Below are 24,217 nucleotides of genomic sequence, written 5' to 3'. Positions count from 1 at the left end.
CCAAAACAAGGCCTTAACTCTCTTTAATTCCGTGAAGGCTGAGAGAGGCGAGGAAGCTGCAGGAGAAAAGTCTGAAGCTAGCAAGGTTGGTTCATGAGCTGTAAGGAGAGAAAACATCTCTATAAGGTAAGCATGCATGGTGAAGCAGCAATGTCGATGTGGAAACTACAGCGAGGTATGCAGATGGTCTAGTTAAAGTCATTAAGGAAGGTGGTAACCCTAAACAACAGATTTGTAACACAGACGAAACAGGCTTCTACAGGGAGAAGATGACATCTAGGACTTTCATAGCCAGAGAGGAGAAGTCAACGCCTGGCTTCAAAGTTTCAAAGGACAGGGTGACTCCCATTAGGGAGCTAATGCAGCGGGTGACTTTACGTAGAAGCCAATGCTCGTGTGCCATTCTAAAAATCCTAGGGCCCTTAAGAATTTGCTACATCTGGGGGGCGCCTGGGTGGCTCAGTCAGTTAAGCATCCCATTTTGGCTCAGGTCACTATCTCACAAATTGTGAGTTCGAGCCCTGCATCAGGCTCTGTGCTGACAGCTCAGAGCCTGCAGCCTGCTTTGGTTTCTGTGTCTCCCTCTCTCTCTGTCCCATCCCCTGCTTATGTTCTGTCTCTCTCTCTCTCTCTCCCTCCCTAAAATAAATAAAATTTTAAAAAAAAAAGCTAAATCTGCTCTGCCTGTGCTCCATCAGTAGAACAACAAAGCCTAGATGACAACACATCTGTTTGCAGCATGGTTTACTATTTTAAGCCCACTATTGAGACCTACTGCTCAGGAAAAAAAAATTCCTTTCAAAATATTACTGCCCATTGACAATGTACCTGGTCACCCAAGAGCTCAGATGGAGACGTACAATGAGATTATTGTTGCTTTTGTGCTTGGTAACACAATATCCATTCTGCAGCCCATGGATCAAGGAGTAATTCTGACTCTTAAGTCTTATCATTTAAGAAATACATTTCATAAGGCTTTTGCTGCCATTGATAGGAATTTATCTGATAGATCTGGTCAAAATAAATTGAATATCTTCTGGAAGGGATTCACCATTCTAGATTCCATTAAGAACATTCATGATTCATGGGAAAAGGTCAAAATAGAAACAGGAATAGGAGTTTGGAAGAAGCTGATTCCAAACCTCATGGATGACCTTGAGGGATTCAAGACTTCAGTGGAAGAAGTAACCACACATATGGTGGAAACAGCACAAGAACTAGAATTAGAAGTGGAGTCTAGGCCTAGAGATACAACTGAATGGCTGTAATCTCATGTTAAACTTGAACAGATGAAGAGTTGCTTCCTATGACTGAACAGAGAAAGTGGTTTCTTTTTTCTTTTCTTTTCTTTGTTTTGTTTTTCTTTTTAGAGAGAGAGAGAGAGAGAGCACAAGTGACAGAGAGGGTCAAAGAGAGGGAGAGAGAGAGAGAAACTTAAGCAGCCTCCATGCTCAACACAGAGCCAGATGGGGAGCTGGATCCCATGAACCTGGGATCATGACCTGAGCTGAAATCAAGAGCTGGACACTCAACTGACTGAGACACTCAGGTGCCCCAAAAGTGGTTTCTTGAGATGAGATTTACTCCTGGTAAAGATACTGTGAGGATTGTTGAAATGACCCAAAAGAGTTAGACTATTACATAAGCCTAGTGACTAAGGCAGCACCAGCATTTGAGAATATTGACTTTAATTTTGAAAGACATGCTACTGCGGGTAAAATGCTATCAAACAGCATCACTTGCTACAGAGAAATCCTTCATGAAAGGAAGAGTCAGTCCATGTGTCAAAGTTCATTGTTGTTTTATTTTAAGAAACTGCGCCAGCCACCCCACCTTCAGCAACCACCGCCCTGATCAGTCAACAGCCATCAACATCAAGACAGGACCCTCCACCAGTAAGATTAGAACTCAGTGAAAGCTCAGATGATAGTTGGCGCTTTTTAGCAATTATGAATTTTCTAAGTAAGGTACGAATGATGTTTTTTTTTAGACGCAATGCTATTGCACACTTATGTAAACATAACTTTTATTCGCACTGGGAAATACACCATACGAAAAATTCGACTGGCTTTATTGTACTATCCATTTTATTATATTGTGTGGAACTGACCCCACAACGTCTCTGAGGTGTGCCTGTACAGGGGTGTCTTTCCCGACTTTAAAAGTTTCTAACACTTGAACGTGTTAAAAGCTGGAGTGATTTTCAAAGAAGAGACTGTGTGGATGGTGCTGCTGCCTAGGACAAGGCCAAGGACAAGCTACCATATTTTCCTATCCACGACCACACGGAAGGAAACAATGGTGGATGTCCTAGGGCTAAGTACTTGAAATGTGGATTTCTTGCTGCAGTCTATTAAAGACAGCCATTAACCAATTGAGGGATTATTTTTGTTTTAGGGTCGAACATCTTTTTTATTTTGAATCCAACGGCCCCTCCTTCTTTCATTTTCGATTCAATTTTTTACAACATAGACAGTGCTGAGATGCTTGCTAAAAATGTCTAAGAAAAAAAATCTAAATCTAAATCATGGAAATCTTATAACTTACAGATTATTTGTTTTCCAAATTAAAATGTGTGCTGACACTTAAAAATCAGATATTCCACCTTTAAATATAGCTACTAACATATTTTAACTAAATAAAATTATTTAATTTCCAGTTAATAATTTTACAGCAGAACTCAGCAGTGTTTATATAGCAGAACTTACAGAGTTTATATTAAAAAATACATCTAAGATATATGTGAGCTCCATGTCAATTCTGATTTTTGTTCCTTATTTGTTAGGAAGGAAGTAATTTAAAATGCTTAATAATTCTAAGGGGATATGTAGGTTCTTGGATTAAAAGAAGATGAGGTAGGTCTTAATATGTCTTCTGTCTCCATTGTTTCTAGTTTACTACTGAATACATATAAGGATACTGTGACATTGAAATTGCATGGTTATGCTGTTCAAAGCCAGGAAATTGGAAATTTTCAGCTCTCCTGGCCATATGAACTTATCCATAGCACACAGATTAGATCGTACATAGCACACACATAACAATTCCCCAAAATTTTCATTTTCAAAGCATAATGGCTTTAAAAATTAAAGTAAAAAAGGAGAGCAACTCAAGGGCATTTCTAGTCAAATTTTTTAAGAATGGGAATTTTCTCCAGAAATAAAGATCAGCAGGCCTTGAGATAACACTGTAAAGTTTAGATGCTGGATCTAATCAGATCTAGAAAACAGTTGTCTGAACAAAATAAAACTCTCTTCTGCTGTTCAAACTTCCCCTCCCCTGATCTGCATTCTCTTCAAGGTCCAGACTTTTCGGGGGGGGGGGGGGGAGGTGCTATGGAAATGTAAGCTCCCGTTAATTCCAGGATGCGGGATAGTTAAACATAAAATAATGTACTGAGGTAGAGCATCACGCCATCCATCACAACAGACGAGTCGGGAAACAGAAAAGCACTGCATTTTCAGAGTAAAATGCAATATAATGACCATTGCTTTGAAATGGATCAATCTGGCCACACTGGCGCAGCTGCGCGGCATTCAAAGCAGCAATCATGGTCGGCTCTGGTGTGGTAGTTTTCTTCCCAATGTCATCTCATTTTATCCCCTCAGAAAATGGCAGTGGGGACAAAAAAGATGCAGGAGACACACATCAGGTTTGCCTCCAGAGTCCTTTCTATTGTGTTAACAGCTCTCAATTGTGCTAGCAATTTTCTCCTGTCTTGTATTAGGAATTACACCGGCACAATTTGCGCCTCTCCGGGTAAGCCCGCACCTCCACCCACCCTAGCCCCATTTCTAGCGAGTTGGTAACTCAGTCACGACCATTTATGTTAGGCCAGAGATGGGCAGAGAGACCTTGTGACCAATGGCTTTAACAAATCTGTATTGCTTAACCCAAGTCTTTCACTTTTGTTATAGTCAAGACTTATGCCTTGGGATTTTTTTCCCCTAATACCGAAAGGAGGGAAGATATCTATATTGTTGGACTGTGCTCGCTGTCGCCCAGGTTGTAATTGCTGTAACAGCAGAAAGAGTACTGGAAGTAAAGAGAGCTGATTTCTAGCATCTGTACAAGCATTAATTGTCTTGGAGACCTTAGAAAAGTCATTTGAGACAGATAATAGCATCTGCTCTGTCAACCTCGTAAGGTCGTCTGATGCTGAAAAAGAGAATCCTGATACAAAAATGTTTGGACAATTTTAAGGATCTCCACAAATGTGAAGCATTTTGTCATATGATGACTCTTGAGAAATAAGCACAGATTCTAATAGATACTAGGCTGCAATAGCTAATTCCATTTTTCCTAAGACTTTAAAAATTCTTTTTTAAGATGTAATAAAAGTTACCAACATAGATATGTTTTCTGTAAATGCCTCTCAACTTGAAAACTCCTATCATATGCCATCCACAAAACTACATTCCAGATAGATTAAATATCTATTTGTTAAAAAAAAAAATTGAATTTGAGAAAATACCAAAGGAAAATATGGGAATAGTTGAAGAGGCCTAAGTTAGAAAAACCCTTACTAGCATAACATAAATCTAAAAGTCTACAGAAACAGTGCAACATATGTGACTATATAAAATTTATAACTTCTTTGAGGCACAAATGAATTTGGAGAACAATGAAGAATTGGTATAAAATTTTCCCCATATATAATCGTCAGAGCACTAACACTCACAAAATATAACATTGCCTATAAATCAACAATAAAAAGATAAATAATCTAATAGGAACTAGCAAAAGATATGAATAAACAATTCATAAAGGAAATAAAAATAGCTAACAAACAAGAGAAAAGATGCTGAACACCACTAGGCTCTGGAGAATTGCACAATGGTACCATCACTTTGAAGGGGAAGTTGGTGGTATCTCAGAAAGTGAAAGATGTTCATACATGGGACACAGGAATGTCACTTCTAGATGTCCTTTCTGTAGTAAGAGCCACACTAATACAAAGACAGTTACAGAAACATATCCGTGGGGACATAATTTTCAACAGGTAAATGTTTCACAATGACTCAAAGATAAATCAATCAGCGGAGACTCCTTAAATAAATTATGAATCATCCATCACATGGGATACTAAGATATTATAAAGACGTTGAAAAGTAAGCCGTACCATAGAAAGAGGTAGATGACGTCTGGGTGGGAAAAGACTTCTAAATGGTATTCCTAGGATGAGCCTACTTTGTGACAAAAGTACTTTTTATGCACCTATATATTATCTATCTGCTTTACACACACACACACACACACATATGAATGGTTTGTTTGAATATGCATAAAGTCTTGAAGAATTTAAACCAAACTATTCAAAATGTTTACTGGAGAATGGAGCATGAAGAATGAGAGGAGACACCTAGAGTGTTTGACTACACTACGAAGAGCTACCAAAGGCTCATTTATAGGTAAGCAACAAAGGCCACAGAAATTTCCCAACATATTGTTGCTTTGTACTCGTATATAAAATTTAACTTAGCTAATGTTAGTCTGTAAGGAAAATCCCTCAACTTTGGGACTCTGTTGCTCAGAGAAATGTCTCCTTTAACCCACTAAGAAGTGAACCTACTTAGGGGTGCCTGGGTGGCTCAGTCAGTTAAGCGTCCAACTTAGGCTCAGATCATGATCTCACTGTTCATGAGTTTGAGTCCCGCAAGGGGCTCTGTGCTGTTAGATCTTCTCTCTCTCTCTCTCTCTCTCTCTCTCTCTCTCTTCCCCTGCTGTGCTCTCTCTCTCTCTCTCTTTCAAAAATAATAAATAAACATAAAAAAAAAAGTAAGTAAACAAGAGTCCCAGCAAAAGCTCCAGAAAGCCTAGGAGTGGGGGCAGGTAGAGTCAACGTCTCAGTTCCCTTAAGGTAGGATTTTTTGAATCACAAGTGATATGATCCAGCTTTCACAGGCTGTCCTTGGGCTCTGCCAAAAATGAAAGTCCATTGTACCTCTCCCTAAGCACATCTTCCTTCTCCAAACACCTGTTTCTTAGTGCCTTGCAGGAAATTAATTCCCTAAGAACTATAATCTAGCAGGGAGTTAAGTGTCCATGATCAAATAAGTTTGGGAAGTATGAGGTCACGTCAAGTTTATCTTGGTGAGAATGTCTAACTACTTCTAATATGTGAGATGTAGTAGGAACATCTATAAAGGATTAGGGTATATAGTATTTTACAAAGTTCTTTTTAAATTTTAGCTATTTATTTTTAAAGTAATCTCTGGTGCGCCTGGGTGGCTCAGTTGGTTCAGTGTCCAACTTTGGCTCAGGCCGTGATCTCATGATTTGTGAGTTTGAGCCCAGAGTTGGACTGTGCTGACAGCTCAGAGCCTGGAGGCTGCTTCGGATTCTGTGTCTCCCTCTCTCTCTGTTCCTCCCCCACTCTCATTCTGTATCTCTCTCTCTCAAAAATAAATACACATTAAAAAAATTTTAAGTAATCCCTATGCTCAATGTGGGGCTCAAACTTATGACCCTGAGATCAAGAGTTGTATGCTCTACCAACTGAGCCAGTCAGGCACACTTACGAAGTTATTTTTAATTGTGGAATCAACAAACCACTGCTTTAGAATACTAGTTTGGAGAAATGGGACCTAATGTGATAAAATGCTCTAGGTTTTGACAGCAAGGCCATTCATTTTTTCTAAAGTTTGTTTGTTTACTTAGAGTATGAGCAGAGGAAGGGCAAAGAGAAGCAGGCGAGAGAGAATTCCAATAAGGCTCCTCACAAACCGTGAGATCATGACCTGAGTTGAAATGGAGTTGGACGCTCAACCAACTGAGCCACTCAGGTGCCCCATAAATCTGTAATTCTTATTTGGCTTTTGAAACAATAAAAATGGTTAATGAACTGCCATTATTGCCTTCAGAGTCTCTGGGGATCCAGGGACTCATTTAAAATATCACTGTTTTAGGTGATTAATTTTATAACTAGTCTAACTTTAATCTTTCATATGTTAGTGGAAATAAATCCTCTAGTATGGTCTTCAGTTGGGGCTGAGGGCAAAGAGTAAGGAAATTTGGGGAGTTGACCATATTTCTAGCACAAGGGAACACTTAAGTAATATGTTTTCTAGCCTTCTCTATCCCCAATAAAGTATTTTGTGCAGCAGACACAGGGGGTGGGGTGGGGGTCCTAAATTCTTTAAAGATCCTTAACAAAATTTTCACATTTCCAAAATCACTAGTACCAAGCATTTTTTGTATTATGGGAAAAGATAAGGGCCTGAGAGTTTTATGTATTTCTCAGAACTGTCGTCATTTTCTGAATTAGTAGTCTGTTTGTTTTTTTCAGTGAACTCACAGTATTTCCAAGTGGTAAAATCCTAGCATAAGGTTCTAGGAGGCACGTATGGCAGACATGGAACAGTTCACGGTTCACTTTGATACTAATCATCTACCTGGCTCTCACTTCCTTTTATTTTTATTCATGTTATTTAACAGGAGGAAAACAAACAGAGGTTTAATAATATATATACCTTCTGTATACATGGGAGATACTTAGGAGAACTGAGTAACTCCCCCTCATCTCGTTTTCTTTTTAATTTTTTAACAGGTCTTTATTTTTGAGAGAGAGGGAGAGACAGAGCACGAGCAGAGGAGGGGCAGAGAGAGAGGGAGACACAGGATCCCAAGCAGGCTCCAGGCTCTGAGCTGTCAGCACAGAGCCTGAGGCGGGGGCTCGAACCCATGAACCACGAGCTCATGACCTGAGCCAAAGTCGAATGCTCAACTGAATGAGCCACTCAGGTGTTCTTCGCCTCTTTTTAATATGAAAAATTAGGTAGGGAGGCTACTAAGTTAGAGAAGCTTCTGCTTATGGTTGAGCCTGGGCTGGGAATATGCTTCATCTCTGAATTTTTGAGGTTACACCAGGAGAAAACTTAACAAGGCACATAGGAGATGTTTCTCATCTGTAAAATGATGGATCAGGCTAATTGTCCTCTAAGATGGGGATACCAGGTATGCGGTGGTGCCTCTTGTGACATAGAAGCATCAGCCACTACAAAATCAACAGATAAAAAAAGAAGTTGTGCAGAAAAAATCACAGGCATATTGAATTTGAGGTGTCTATGGGCTATCCAGGTGGAGATAGTCTGGAGGCAGACAGACAGGGATCCCCTGCTCCAAACAGAGGTTTGAGATAGAAAACTAATATTGGAATCATGCCTAATAGTAATAAGAGCTTGGGACTAAAGAATAAAGCCCAGGGAAGGCGTGGGGACAGAACCATTGGGCACGGTAGCATTAAATGTTAGGTGAAGGAAAGAAAATCAGTAGAGACAGAAGAAACTGCTAAAAAAATTTTTTAAAAAACACCAGAAAAGAACAATGTCACAAAGTGAAAGTAGAAGAGAGAGAAATGGTTACGAGAGAGGCTTCTGTGTCAGAGAGTCAGCAAGAAGACTGAGGAGGGTCCGCTGGACTTGCCAGCCAGGGGGTCATCTTCCTCTTCTACCCAGTATGGCAGGTATAGTAAGGTTTGGTAGCATGGACTTTGAAGCTACAGGCACTTGTGCTGGGGCCTCGGCTCCATCAGCTGTGAACTTGAACTAGGTATAGAAGCTTGCTGAGCCGGAGAATCCTCATGGACCAAGGGAAAATTCTGCATTTATGTCTTATTCTCAAGGTAATCCATGGAATGAATGAATCAGCGCATGTAAAGCTTTTATTACAGTGCGTGATACTGTGTTTATAAAGCAGATTCTCAATAAATGTTGGGTTTCTTCCTCAAACCAGGATCTCGACCAACACTTGTCTTTGAAATTCGGGAGCTAGTTTCAACTCCTTCCCTTCATCTTCCATGTCTAAAAATCAGGTACTTTTGTTTTATCTCTTTTAGCAGCTCGCCTCACATCCTTATTCTCACAGCCACCAACCCTTCAGATTTTCACTACTCCACGCCTGCATTGGCATAATAGGCTACTGACGATTTTTTTTGTGTGCATTTGGTTTGTTAGGCTGTTTCATGATTTTATTTCATGTAGACTAGAATCTAAGAGTGTTGCATTTCTTTGCTCCCTTTTTTAATGCTTAGGTATATCCTGGAAACATTTCAAATACTTGATAAATATTTATTAAAATGAAATAAAACTTTAGGGCACCCGAGTGGCTCATTCAGTTGAGTGTCCGACTTCAGCTCAGGTCACGATCTCGCAGTTCAGGAGTTCGAGCCCCACATCGGGCTCTGTGCTGTCAGTGCAATGCCTGCTTCAGATCCTCTGTCCTTCTCTCTCTGCCCCTCCTCCACTTGCGCTCTCTCAAAAATAACTCAAACATTAAAAAACAATAAAATGAAATCAAAATTCTGAAACAGCCAACAGCAACTTAATAATTCTTTAATGGTGGCTGGTTCACAAATACTGTTGCTAATAAATAAAGGACTTTTTAAAGTTAATAAATAATGCAGGAGCGTGGTATTAGTATTAGAGGTACACAAAGAAAGAATTAATCTTTCTGATGCAGAGGAGAAATGAAACCACTAAGGCATGTGGATTCTAGCACAGGTATAATACGAAGGGTGCCCAACCAAGGTTCAGGAGCTTGGCATTCAACCTATACCAGCTCTGCACAGCTGTGTTATGGTCCATAGTGGGCTGCCACATTTTAATGAATACATATCATTTACTTGTCCTGTGGCTGAAGACGTATTTCCTATGATGTCCACTGGACAGAACTTGGGTTCAAAGATTTAAAGTGAAATGAGATAGTTGCAAGTAAGAGGCAGCAGATAAAACTTAAAACCATAATTTCATGGGTGCCTGGGTAGCTCAGTCAGTTGAGCATCTGACTCTTGATTTTGGCCCAGGTCATGATGTCATGGTTCTCAAGTTCAAGCCCCGCGTTGGGCTCTGCGCTAGCAGTGAAGAGCTGGCTTGGGATTCTCTCTCTTCCTCTCTCTCTGCCCTTCCTCTACTTGTGCTCTCTATCTCTTTGTCCCTCAAAATAAATTTAAAAAAACCCAGAGTTCCTGTCTAACAGAACACACGAGAATAATACACATCCAGAATGGAGCATGTCCTCTGGACACTGGGCAGCAACACCATTTGCCGGGGGGATAGAGTGATCATTTTAGGAAGGTTTTTTCTTTTCCTTTGTTGTTGTTGTTCCTTATTTTTTAATGGGAATTTTGCATTTTCAGTTCTATTATTTTTTTAATTTTTTTTAAGTTTATTTATTTATTTTGAGAGAGACAGAGAGAGAGCACAAGCAGGGGAGGGGTAGAGAGGGGGACAGATGATCCAAAGCAGGCTCTGTGCTGACAGCAGAAAGCTTGATGTGGGGTTTGAACTCCTGGGCTAAGAGATTATGACCTGAGCTGATATCAGACGCTTAACTGACTGAGCCACCCAGGCGCCCCAGGAATTGCATTTTTAAATAGGCAAGTCACCCCAAACTCTAGTATAATAAAATGGGGCAAGAACACACAAAAAAGAAAAGGCCAAGTACCCCAGCTGTAGGCAATGCAGTATGGCCAGGGGGTGGGGGTGGGGGTAGGGAGGTGGAGAGACGGGAAGTGGGGAGGTGGGGGAAGAATATGGTCTGAACCAAACGGAAGGGCCTCCATCGAATCCATCACCACGCACCCTTATGAACTAGGGCAAGTGACCTAATGTCTGCGACCTTCAAGTTTCTCATTTGCGAAGGAAGTCTACTAATTCCTTCCTGGTAACGTTAGAGAAAGTTAAGCTCAACAATACGTAAAGCACTTAGACCGGGCTCAGCAAATCACCAAGGCTTAGAAACATCTGCATGATCATCTAACCTCTACTCTGGCCAATCACATCTCTGCCTTCCCTCACGGAACCAGGATGGAGGGATGCACGTGATCTCTAAGGTCTGCTGGGCCCTCAAGTTCCATTAGTTTTCTTCCACCAACCATAACCAACACGCAGCCAAAGCGTGTTTTAAAAGGGTCAGACGAAGGAAGCATAGTCCCATCTGGGGTACGCTTTATGACGGGCTGGGGGGACTGTGGCCGCCTTTCCATCCAGTCCATTCGATTACAGTCAGGCTAGAAAAGTCTCATGGAAACTCTGAGTGGGCTTGCCAGTCAGAGTGGGACGTGAGACACAATCATTGATCCCAGTGAAGTCATCACCTTAGGAAATGCTAACTCTTTGCTTCATTTAAATAAACAGGCCAAGCATGAGTCTGATGCACTAGAGATAATGGATGATGCAGTGGTTAAGAAGAACGAGAAGGAAGGGCGGGGGTTGCTGGGTTGGGAACTGAGCGACCTGAGGGTGGAAAGCCTTACCTGGCTCATGATAGGAGCACCACTTCCTGGTAAAGTCTCCCGTAAAGAGATACTTGGTAGATGCAAAATCCTTGGTAGAAACCCATTTTTAATTTCAGGGGTAGGCTTGAGCTTTACCTTCCCAGGTGTATTCCTCTCTGTATAAACATGGGAGGCCAAGATGCCCTGTCCCCCCCTTCCCGAACACGGGCTCACAACTACACATCACCTGTCTGGGAGCTCGGGCCTGCATCACTGCAAACCCTGACGACCACCAGCAGCTCTGGATGGTACGCGCCTGCAGCATCCCTCCCCACCTGATGCGGGGCCCGGCACACAGCAGGACTCAGTGAGTGCGCAGCCGGATTGCTCACCCCCGGCCCGCAGTGTCTGGCCTGGGGCTCCAGGGAGCAGTGAGAGGGTGGGAGAGCAGTGGGCCCCCGAGGCCCACTTCCACCTTAGCACACGTGCTTCTATCCATTCTACAGGAATGATTTCATTTGGAAAAGCATGGACGTGAGAAGGAAATGATGGTGAAAAACAACAGGGGCTTAACTGTCACGTGTTAAAGAGGAAGTTGAGGCCAAGAGAGGTTGTGGGAGACTCGTTCAAAGTCACGTTGTACGTAAAGCATCAACGCAGGGACGAGACCCTGCATCTCCACCCACAACCCTGCCCACGACATACAGCGCCCCATGCTGTCACTTCCACCACCCCGTGCTCTAGAAACTTCTCCATGACTCTAGTCAGCTCCAGTGGGCAGTCTGCTGTCTCCACTAGGGACTCCAGCAGACTTTGGGGGATCAAAGCAGCTCCTTTATGGGGCTCCTGGGTGGTTCTGTCGGTTAAACACCCAACGTCAGCTCAGGTCATGGTCTCACGGTTTGTGGGTTCGAGCCCCGTGTTGGGCTCTGTGCTGACAGCTGAGAGCCTGGAGCTGCTTCAGATTCTGTGTTTGCCTCTCTCTCTGCTCCTCCCCTGCCCGTGCTCTCTCTCAAAAAGAAATAAACATACATATTTTTAAAATAGAAAAAAGCAGCTGCTTTAAATCAATTCTGATGGTTTTGACACGCTTCTTAGGAGCTTTTCAGAAACCTTCCAAAAGTCCTCTAATGGACTGGGGCTTGATACTCACCTTGCCTCAGCCAAACTCTACTCTTCCATACCCTCTCTGACACGTTGCATTTATAATTGTCTCTGATGAGACAATTCTGATGAGAACAGAAGAGTTCAACTCATGCTGGCAAAGGACCACAGCCCGCTCTCTAAAACTGTGCCAGGTGCCGGCACCGTAACAGAGGGAGCCTCCGGGGTGGGTGGGGAAACAGTAAGACACATGAATACTAGGCTTTGCCTCTCCTGGGGTGATTCAGTGGTGTCATAGATGGCACCTGGGAAACAGCATTTACCCAGTGCCTTGGTTTCCCCAAAGATCATAATGTATGTTCTGGGGAAACTGTTTTACTTATTAAGAAGTCTGGGAAACCATGAATACTACCCCCACCTTGGAAATTTACCAGCGGAATGGCATAATGGTGCTGAGAAAGCCAGGCTGTTTTAATTTTGTTTACTCGAAACTTCTTTTTGATGGTAGAACTGTAGTTTTGCTCTATACCTGTGAAAATCCTGCTGAAGTGGTACTCTGTGGAACACACTTTGGGAAGCACAGTACCACAAACACTGATGCAGTCTGCATCACGGTGATTTATCTGAATTGCTAAATGGAGACTCTCTGATTCTTGAGAAAAGTTAGGACCGGCAAAAATAAAACACTGTCGGCATGCAATAAGGCCTGCTTAGTGAACGTGTACCACTCTTCTACAGAGAGTCATTGTTAGAAACAAAAATGCAAGAAAGAAGGAAAGAAAGAAAGGAAGAAAGAAAGAAAAGAAAGGGAAGGGGAAGGAAGGGACAGAAAGGAAAGGAAAGGAAAGGAAAGGAAAGGAAAGGAAAGGAAAGGAGGAAGAGAAAGAAAAAGAGAGAGGAGGAAGGAAGGAAGAGAAAGACAGACAGGAAGGAAGGAAGGAAGGAAAAGGAAGGAAGAAGAAGAAAGTATGGAATGAAGGAAGAGAGAGGGAGGGAGGGAGGAAGGAAGGAAGAAGAAGGAAGAAAAAGAAAGAGAGAAGTAACATTGCCTTAAGTACTTTAAATACTCCTCACTAAGTCTAATTTGCACTCAGTCTTTCTGCCTCCCCTTCCCTGTGCTATTTCCATAACATTACATGGTTGCATTTACCAAGTTTCTGTATTGCTACATGCACTTCACTTCTTCATGTTCTACAGCCACAGACTGGACCCACAGCCCCTAACCGTATGTCTTATAATAATGTATCCTGGTCGCCATGGAAACTCCATGAGAGGGTATAGATGGATCCGCAGAAAGGAATACCCACATACAAGAATAAGAAAGACAAAACACCCTAAGCCTGTGTCATGATGAATGGTGGATCAGGTGCATATTTTTTGATTAAAGGACAGCGTTACTACACCAAGCAGGTTAAATGAAATTGAAGACGACGACCAAGGTATCACATAGGATACTGACATGTAAGAAGACCCCAAATCTTATCCTAAATACCACAGCAAAATGGATGTAAGCAGGGGCGGGACAGTCTGTTTCCTGTCACGCATGATTTATTCATCTTTTACTCTCTTCATCACTTTTCCGCTGATAGTCCCTAACTTCCACAGTACTGCTTTTATATCATGACACTGAGGGGAGATGAGGCGGTGTCACTGACCAACGGGACCAGGAATCGAACGGTGCCCACATGGCTTTGCTCTCAGGACTCGAAAGATACCTCATCAGTTTACACAGGCCATTCTGAATCCAGCTTCCTTGAGAAAATCACTTGACCTCTCTGGGCTCCTTTTTTTCACCTACAAAACAAAGATACGGATACGGGTCTGTCTGGCAGAGTTAATACGTATACCAACATATCTGTCATACAGCTGTCTTGGGCAGATTGAAAACTGGGGAAATACTAAATTTTAGTACTACAATTCTACTGACCTCTGCAGAAATGAGACCAAGTTAGCACAAAGAAATATACTCAAGGCAGACCAAGACGACTCAAGTAGCGTATCAATTTCAATGAGATGCAGGTGATATTCTTCTGAAAAGATAAAGTACTTCTGAAGTGTACGGTATTAAACCATCTCCCGATCAAAAGATTTGTGATGATTAATCTCAGCACAGAAAAGAAAGAAAAAAACACAGAAAAAGAGTCTAAGAGACTGACCTTAGGAATGGATGGTGACGAGAATCGGGGGCAGGCCAGAAGAGATAACTAGAAAGTGAATCCTCTCTTTAGCTTTTGTCCTTACCGCAGGCTCTAGCAGTTCTGATAGTCTGACCCGGAATTTCTACCCTAATTTACTGTATTTTTAAAAAAGTCTTTTAATGCTTATTTATTTTTGAGATAGTGAGAGAGAACGAGAGCATGAGCAGGGGAGGGACAGAGAAAGAGGGAGACACAGAATCTGAAGAAGGTTCCAGGATCTGAGCTGTCCGCACAGTCTGACGCGGGACTAGAACTCACGAATGGTGAGATCATGACCTGAGCCGCAGTCAGACACCTAAACGACTGAGCCACCCATGTGCCCCTATCCTAATATTCTTACCATGTGCACAAAGTGTGAAGAGGTAAGGGTTAATGGAAGACATCAGTGATTGCCAGGAGTTCAATTCAGTATGTGTTTCACAAGTAACCATCACATGCAAGACACTGTGTTGGGTGCTCGGAGGAGGCACAAAAAGAGAATGTTCTTACTCAACAATTCCCTGACAAAGGTTGTCCCCTGAGAACTTACGTACTCCATGCACCAGCCCCTCCGAAGGGCTTACCTCTTGGCAAGGAGATGTCCACAGTTTCACAACTGTCATACAAGTGAGAATATTACATGTGCTTTCAGAACATTAAGGCAGGTTAGAAGGAGAAACCCATCCAAAGAATTCATCAGCACAGTCTTCATGAGGTACTATGTCCACATTGAGCTTGTGGGCATAATTTTCACTAACAGGGGTGAGAAAGGGCTTAAGCTGAGGTCCAGAAGCGAGAAGACATAAGCCCAGCGGGAGATAAATATCAGGTTCAAATAAAGCAGTTTCGCATGAGGCAGAACACAATCGGCCCCTCCTGCAGATGGCCGGGGAGCGTGTCATGGAATGGTGGGAACGGGGGACACTGAAGGATTTTGTGAGGTGGACTGGAGCAGAGACAAGCAAGAGACTGGTTGGAGACACTAAGGCAGAAGGAAGACTAGTAAGAAGAAGAATCCGGTAGTAAGCAGAGCAGTGAGAAGAGTAACAAAGGAGTGAGAGTGACTTTTCTCTCAGCCCACAGTCCCCTAAGCTCTGAAATCAGCCTTCCGCCATCAGTTTATGGAGACTGTAAAATCTACTTGCCTCCTCTTTCTCTCCACCTTCCTGGAGGCTCCATTCGGAATTTATGAATGATTTTAATAATGGACATTTGTTCGTGCTTACCACGTATATACAATGTATTAACACGGACTCTACAGCAGCCACACCCGCTTTTGGAAACGCTCTCTCATCTTTTGGGACATCGTCCTCTCCGGGGTCTCCTGATAGTGCCCCAGTTGCTGCCTCCTGATTCCACTTCTTTTTTTTTTTTTTTAATGTTTTTATTTCTGAGAGAGAGAGACAGCATGAGCAGGGGAGGGGCAGAGAGATAGGGAGACGCAGAATCTAAAGCAGCTCCAGGCTCCGAGCTGTCAGCACAGAGCCCAACATGGGGCTCGAACCCACGAACCGTGAGATCATGACCTGAGACGAAGTCGGACACTCAACCGACGGAGCCCCCCAGGCGCCCCTCCTGATTCCACTTCTGTCCACACCATTAGAGACCCTCAGGATAGCAGCCCTTTCACGCTGTATTGGATTCTCAGGTGGGGGCTTGGCTTTTGGAAACCACGCGTGTCATCCAAAGATGCAGAGAAGGCACGTCTTTCTGGTTGAGAACCACTGGTCCTCTCTCATTTTTGACAAGTTTAAGTAGATTCTTTTCTTTTCTCTTCCTGCCTCTCCCCTCCCCTCCCGGCCTCCTCTCTCCCTTCTTCTCCTTCCTAACCCCACTCTTGCAGTTTTCTCATCACCAAACTCCCAGCTTCAACTCGCATCACAAACAGCATCTTGTGCCTTGTTTCCTCCGTCCCTCCCTTCTTCCCATTGTATCTATTTATTATCATCTGTCATCTTTCCTTTTGTTACCTCTTCCCACTGCAGTAATGTAACACCCACGTCAGCATGCGTTTTATGTGGGGGTTTTTTCCTTGAAGCGCCATGCACAGAGTATGTCCACAATTCATTTAGATTGAGCTAAACAGGGGCACCTGGGTGGCTCAGTCCATTAAGCATCTGACTTTGGCTCATCATGACCTCACAGTTTGTGGGTTCAAGCCCCACATTGGGCTCTGTGCTGACAGTTTGAAGCCTGCAGCCTGCTTCAGATTCTATGTCCCCCTCTTTCTCTGCCCCACCCTACTCATTCTCTCTCTCTCTCTCTCTCAAAAATAAACATTAAAAAAATTTTAGATTGAGCTAAATATGCTCATGTGTTTACCAAATAGAAAGGCACATCCGTTTGAACCCTTAAAGAAGACTGTATTGAAATTAAAAATGATGGGCAAGGCTATAAAAGTCTAAGTCTCTGGACAATAACTTCTGAGTGAGTTCATTAGATTCAGGCGCTCCACAGAGCTCAGATTTGGGGGAGCTTTCAGTCCAGTTGCACTCTGTGGATGAGCACTGAAGACCGGATTGGGGTAGAAACAGAGAAAGAAAAAGCGGCTGTGACATCTTTGAGTAATTATTAAGTGCCAGTGAGAGAAGAGGAAGCGTGGGGACGAAAGGCACAGCCCAGGGACACGGTCAGTGGTACTGCAAGCGCGGGATGGTAGCTATGCTTTGGCGAGCACAGAATAACCTACAGAAGTTGCCAAGTCACTGTGTCATACACCTGAAATGAATGTAACATTGTGTGTCAACTGAACTTCAAACAAACCAGCCAATAAAATGAGAAAGAAAAACAAGATCGGAGGAAGCCTACAGGAACCGAATCCTGTAAAAGCACTAGCAGAGGGCATCCAACCTCCCCGATAGGACCCCAGTCATGCCTAGAAACTGGGCAAAATCCGTGAAACTTGAGGACTACTGTTTATCACTATATCCGTGGTCCTGCCAAATGGTGTATTTCACAACTATTCATCCAATGCCGGAGTGAATGAGAAACACTTATAAAAAGAGCTAACAATTACTGGGGTGCCTGGGGGGCTCAGTCAGTTAAGTGTCTGACTTGGGCTCAGGTCATGATCTCACAGTTCATGAGTTCGAGCCGCATGTCGGGCTCTGTGCTGACAGCTCAGAGCCTGGAGCCTGCTTTGAATTCTGTGTCTCCTACTCTCTCTGCTCCCTCCCCTGATGGTGCCCTGTCTCTCAAAAATAAATAGGTGTTAAAAAAATGTTTAATAAGTGAAATAAAAAGGGCTAACAATAAGTGAGTGCCATGAGCAACATACTGTGTTTAGTGCCTACTGTGTGCTATGCCTTTAATCTCCCTAAGGCCCCAGGACATTATCATGACTCTCGTCTTACAGATGAAGATGCTGAAGCTCAGAGAAGTTATGCAGCTTGCTGATGCTGGGGAAAAAAAGGAATCCAGGCAGCCTGCTTCAACCCTCTGCCCCTCACTGGAGTGTGGTTTCCTGGGTAAAAGGCTGGCATTCTGAATTTTTATCTGTGATATTCAGCATCTTACTCCAAGGAGAAAAACTGGCTTCAACCGTCCAGCACTAATTATTCCTCTTTTACTACAGTCCCAAGGAGGAAGAACCGTTAACTACTTATGGATACTTCAAAGTTTGGTAGCTTCACCCCTCTTGCTGACCATTAGGAGCCTAAGTTTCACTGAACTTGCTCCTTTGTGCTTGTGCAGGACTCAGCTGCAGAAGAGAATCACTTGCCTTCATCTGAACCGTTCACCAAAGGGATGTTTAAAATGTGCACTATGTGCAACAAAAGGGTAAAACCCTGAAAAGGTTTTATTCGCCAAGTAAATGTAGCTTCAAATTAATATCTTGCAATCATTGTTCATTAATATTTAATATATTTATATGAAGGATGCCACTTCACAATTCCCTATACGTTCAGCATTTAATAATGTAGAGACGGCTTATCTCCAACTCACGGAGACTGGATTTGCAATAACTAGTAATGTTAAATGTATTTTTAAAAAATCAATAATAAATAAATGCATAAGCACTTCCCTCTAGTGCTTCTGATGTTATTTACAAAATTAAAAAAAAGATGACAGGCCCCCAAGGGACTTTATAACCATTTCATTACCACCTCCCTAATTGTATATGGTGGAACTGTATAATCTGTTTATTGAAATTGAAATCTTTGGAACGGGTCCTCCCCACAGACATTAACAATAAGCATCTCGTGCAATAACATCGTACTTAATGTAATATTAACATTATATGCAGCAGGCCTTAACCGCTCGCTGGTTCCCCCACTGGAATTGAACATTTTTAACACTCTGGGCTCTGCCTCAGTATCCAATTCTATATCTAATTTACAAGCTGTAAAACACAATATTCACAGATTACAATAAATACAAAGAAGTTCTAAGGACATACCTGGTGGTGACTAGGAGAGAGAAACCACTTTCTTTAAAGGAGAAACAAAGGAAACTCTACACGGCAAATATTGAGGTCTTTACAAGATCTGATGATACAGAAAGGTCTTCTGTTTGGGGCTGCCTGGCCACAGGACACAGAAGCATTATTTTGACGTCAGTGAAGGCGTTTGTACCTACATGGTCCGTGGTGCAAATCTAGATATCTCTCCTCGGCTTCCCTTTCCTGAAGAGGAAATCAGGGAAGAGAGAAGAGCCATGGAGAAGGAGTAGGGGAGGGCTGGTTTCCATCCTGAACCTTCTCAAAGGATCCTGAATGTTCGGGGCAGGTTCTTAAACGTCCCTTTTGAGATTCTCATCTTTAAGTCAACGGGATGAACTAGACCATCTTGAAGATTCCTTCTAGCTGTAAAGATCTAAAAATCAAAGACTAAGTCCTTCCTGTGTAATAATTAGTTTGCAAAGCCCACTCTGGGATTTCGTTCCTATTTCCTTTCACTGGCACGTCTGGACTCTCTGGCTTCTTAGTGACAGAGCAATTACAACGACATCTGTCTCACGCCGTACAATTTCCCAAACCCTTTTAATATATTATCCCAATTCATCTCAAGCACAGCCCTGGGCATACACCGCGTGGCTATGATGAAGACTCGTGACAGGGCTAAAAGGGCAGAATCACAGGAAACTGCAAAATAACTACTGAATAATGGAAAAGCCTCAAAAGTCAATGAGCACTTGCCAATTCTTTTGTGATCATTCAGCTAACTTAACGATGGGGGTCTGTGGTTAGGATGGCCTTTTGCAAAATGCACGCTTCACTCTCATACCATAATCCGGTAACCTCGGCAGCAGCACAGGAAGTCTTCCCTTACTTGTGCTGGATGCTGTGCTGGGCAAGAGAGTCACCACTGGGAGTCTACTTGGTGACTTCGAACAAACTGACCTTTCCTGAGGTCGTTGTGTCCCTGTCAGCCAAAATGTGTACTTGATACGCATTTTTGGAAAAATAGTTAATAGTTCCCTGTTACGAAAAATCATATAACCTACCAGATGCAAGAGAGGTGTTACATTTTAGAAGCAGAGAGGGTAATTTGTTCAAGGATGGCTACCCGGCAGCTTCAACTGCAGGCAGTATTGTTGAATCTGGGTGGTTGACAGGCTACTGTTGGCCGTATCATTACTGACACATTGTATCTTAAAAAATATAAATTAAATTTTCATAGTAAAAACTAAATAATAGATTAACCTTTAAAATGAACTTTTGGGGCACCGTGGTAGCTCAGTCGGTTAAGCATCTGACTCTTGGTTTCAGCTCAGGTCACGATCTCACAGTTTAGTGGGTTTCAGCCCCACATCAGGCCCTGCTCTGACAGCACGGAGCCTGCTTGGGATTTCTCTCTCTCCCTCCCCCTGTGCCCCTTCCCCACTCACACTGTCTCTGTCTCTCTCAAAATAAATAAATAAACTTAAAATAAAATAAAATAAAATAAAATGACCTTTCTTCTCTCAAGCCTGTCTTTCTTTCAGAAAGCTTAGGGGACAAAGATTAAGACCACTGAATTATAATGTAAATCATACAATTGGGTGTTGTTCTTTATTTATTCTCTGACACAACAGGGAGTTGCCTCAAATTGAAAACATAACCATAAACATGAAACCAGTTTCAGATAAATATTGCGAACACTCCTGATGTAACTCTGCTAGCAGAGGTTTTCGGCGATATTTGCCATACTAGAGCTTACTATTTGCAAGTTGAGTTATTCTGAATGGAAATTATACTCTTTCAGAAACGCTTTCAAAAAATCACCTTCTTATTCTCTTCCTTCTCTTTCCCAAGATGAAAACCACGATTTGCCACTTTCTCAGGCCTTTGGAAAACAAGACATTCTGCCTACAGTGAAAAGGATACTTAATGTTCTTTCCCTCTCACCCTCTTCAATCCCTTCCTACCACAAAAAGGTATTCTATCTCACACACACACAAAAGGAAAGGAAACCTTTAGTACTGAACCCCTCAAAAAAGTCAATAAATGCAAGAGAAATATTGGTTTAGAATTATCATTCCTTTCCAAAGTTGCTCAGCTCCCTTCAACCCCCCAAGTGCTTTCTCTTCGGTCTGATCTGGGTTTGTCTGCTTTGGGGATAAGCATTATTACTCTCTGCGTTGCACTGGTCATCTGGGAGAGTCACGGCTAAACCTGACTTATGAAGAAGATCCTCTAGTTATGGGCTGTTTTGTTTTGTTTGGACCCCCGTAATGGAGTCATTTTATCCAATAGAGTCCACCTACTGTACACAAATCCAATTCTCCTACAGCCTAAAAGCAGGAACCACCACATAGCATCAGTTAGATGAGGCAGGTTGAACCAGTTTCCTATTTCTGTGCCCTGGGATCACTACTGAAACACACACAGCTGGCTTCTCTGCTGTGCTGGTTCTCCCTAGATTAGTAGCAGAAACGTGGGCATGATCTGGTGATCATAGGACACTCAGCAGCACGTCATTGCTATGGAGGTATTCTCCTCCCCAACTGCCATTTTTCATTTCAGCTTAACCAGGAGGCCCCAACCTCACCCATAGAACCTCTCTACAAAAGAAGGGCAGGAATTCATATTTCACTCGAGGTCCATCAACCCTTCAAAATGGTTCTACCCATGGGAGCCATTTTGAATCCAAATGATGTCCAAAAAAAAGTCTATCAACTATTCTCAGATGTATCAAAGTTCTTTAGAAGAGACCATGACATAAACCTTGCCGTTAAGTGCTTTACACGTTCATGAACTGAGACCTAACAATCAGACATAAAAAGCACCTCCCAGTAACAGGTGCTGATAGGTAACCACTTACGGTGCCAATGACTAAGCAAAGTACTGTACGTATCTTAGCTCATTAAATTCTACAGAAACCTCATGTAAGCATTATTATTCTGGAACCCAGAGAGCTTATATTTCAAGGCTGTAGAAGCAAGATGCAAACCCAGGCAGGTCTACTTTCCTCAGAAGCCCAGGTTCTAACCCCCATCATACTTGCCTTGCACAGCGTAGAGAGTGATAGAGAATTAGGAACCAGTAAGAAACACAGACTTTGTAACTCAGTGTTAAACAACTTCGTTGGGTTAGCATCGGTACTTGGAAATCTTTGGCAGAGAAGCTGCAAAAGGTGTTACATTCATTGTCTTCCCAAACAAATGCTATTTCTCCAAATGTAAACAATCTGGTTTCCTTTCTTAGAGCCAATGACCAGCAAGGAAGAGCCAGATTTCTAATAGGTACTGCTACGGTTTACATGTACTTATTGCTTACTTGTGAAGATTGTATTTGGCAGAGAATATGAAATTAGCCTTCACATACCCTTACTATCAGTGGCAAGGGTACACGTCTGGCCACTTGCCTTCCCAGCAGCCTGGCTGAATGCATTTGTCAATGAGTGGCCTCTTTGCTCCAAAGGTCAGTCACAGTACTGCAGCCCCTTGCCAGGATGTTCGGGGATGCCAGTACTGATTTCTGCATCCTTACACATCAGAAAAACAAGCACCCTACAAAACTGAAGGAAGAAAACCTGAGCACAGGGCACCACACTTTTATTTGGGCTGTTGAAATCCAAAGACCATCAGCCTAATCTCTATACCTGTTCCCTTCTTAAGTGAATATTTATTGGGGCGCCTGGGTGTCTCAGTCAGTTAAGCCTCTGACTGGCTCAGGTCATGATCTCGTGGTTCACAGGTTCAAGTCCCACGTCAGGCTCTCTCTCTCAAAAATAAATAAAAACATTAAAAATTTTTTGAATAAATATTTATTTTCTTTTAAAATTTTTTTAGTGTTTATTCTGTTTTGAGGGACAGAGAGACACAGAGCTCAAGCAAGGGAGGGGCAGAGAGAGAGGGAGCCACAGAATCTGAAGCAGACTCCAGGCTCTGAGCTGTTAACACAGAGCCCAACGCAGGGCTCAAACTCACACTGTGAGATCATGACTTAAGCTGAAGTTGGACACTTAACCAACTGAGCCACCCAGGCACCCCTAAATTAATATTTAAATGAATGCTCAGGGGCACTTGGGTGGCTCAGTCGGTTAAGCATCTTGATTCAGGCTCAGGTCATGATCTCACCGTTCATGAGTTCGAGCCCCACATCAGCACAGAGCCCGCTTCAGATCCTCTCACTTTTCCTCTCTCCCTCTCTGCTTCTTCCCTACTCGCTCTCTCAAAAATAATAAATATAAATGAATGAATGAATGAATGAATGAATGAAGTGGTTATGATATGAAGCCTGGTTTCAGTTTCCTAGATTGCCCTGAAATAGAAATGCATCAAAACCTTTTTGTTGAAACCCAGAGTCTCTGCTTGCAAATGTAGACATTTTGAGATGACTCAATTTTCTCACACTTCTGGCCCTCTCTTCTTCCCCCGAATGATGGGATACAACCATGTTCAGCAAAACAAGAGAAGCCACTGTGTCTGGAAGCCATGGTTGGTGCATTGCCTCAGTGTCAGCTTGGTGTCATGAATAGATGTCATATCGGTTCAGATACAGATCAATTTATTTTTTTAAGGCAATAGGAACTGTTGGTGGTGGTACTGAAGGCTCAGGATGGCTCTTCAACCTGCGACCTTAGTAATAATAAAAAATAAATAAATAAATAGATAGATAAAATCTTTTCTCCATCAAAATTATAGTGGCTGCTGGTTTTGACACTAAGTCTCCCCAAACCACCTCTGTCTAATGCACATCACTGCAGAAACCATTTCTTATTGGCTAAAAGCAGATAAACCTGCCAAAAGCCGGTGCTTATTTCTTTCCCACGAGACCACACTTGAGTAAGCATAAGCGAGCATAACTCTGTGTGTTTTCTTACCCAAAGTGACAGGCAGCCTGAGAACAGATGATCTCCGTTTCTGAATGCGGCACCCTGGATTTGGATGATTTAACTATATATAAAGGCGGCCCTGGGTTGATTTGAAAGATACATTTTATCAAGTTGTCAGCTTTCCAGGACCAACTGTTTCAGAATCACTTATAAGTAAACTAGAAAATGATTTGGATTGTAGGAAATTCAAACCTGACTTTCCCAGAACGTTGTAGCAAATAGCTAAAAAATAGACATCAAATCAAACTCTGAAATTAAAGTGGCCTGAGTGTGTCTCACTGGTGGTGAGAGGCTGCGTGGTCTAATGGATGGAGAGGATGAGGCAGAGTCCGGGGATCTGGGGACTGACTGCCGCAGTGGCAGCACATCGCCGAGTGACCTTGGGAACCTCAGCCAGCCAGCCACAGAGAGACTGGGGCTTTCGGGGCTTGCGCCGCTCCCTGCCCGCCCACCCACCCACC

The 24,217-nt window shown here is 42.7% G+C and overlaps 1 long non-coding RNA gene across 1 annotated transcript in view; it reads right to left on the bottom strand.

Moving 5' to 3' along the window:
* Positions 1 to 12,528, bottom strand: part of LOC120226553 — a 49,744-nt gene extending 37,216 nt beyond the window's left edge. The window contains exon 1 of the long non-coding RNA XR_005527048.1: positions 12,369 to 12,528. This is a non-coding gene — a long non-coding RNA (uncharacterized LOC120226553). The remainder of the gene's footprint in view (positions 1 to 12,368) is intronic.
* Positions 12,529 to 24,217: the final 11,689 nt, after the last annotated feature.

This window comes from Hyaena hyaena, unplaced genomic scaffold, assembly GCF_003009895.1.
Source record: "Hyaena hyaena isolate Hyena2069 unplaced genomic scaffold, ASM300989v1 scaffold_1738, whole genome shotgun sequence".
NCBI classification, from domain to species: Eukaryota; Metazoa; Chordata; class Mammalia; order Carnivora; family Hyaenidae; genus Hyaena; species Hyaena hyaena.
This window is presented reverse-complemented; position numbering and strand designations above follow the sequence as displayed.